This window comes from Nematolebias whitei, chromosome 13 (assembly GCF_014905685.2).
Source record: "Nematolebias whitei isolate Nwh7 chromosome 13, NemWhi1, whole genome shotgun sequence".
In the NCBI taxonomy this organism is placed as follows: Eukaryota; Metazoa; Chordata; class Actinopteri; order Cyprinodontiformes; family Rivulidae; genus Nematolebias; species Nematolebias whitei.
Window position 1 is genome coordinate 42,557,483 of NC_056510.1, and position 268 is coordinate 42,557,750.

Sequence of the window (268 nt, forward strand, 5' to 3'; positions counted from 1 at the left end):
GTTTTCATTAGATTTCACCCTCTGAAGACGAGGCCGTCATGGAGTCCTAATGAAGTAAATGTGAATTCTGAGATCTCTTCAGCTGTTAGCCATGACATCATCTCAACCCTCCCATTCCCTGAAGCTCTGACTCTGAATGTTAATGTGCTGGATTCAACGCTGATGGAGGAGGTGAGTCGCCAGTGAAACCACAGTACGATTTATTGCATCCTGAGGCACATGCACACACACACACACACACACACACACACACACACACACACACACA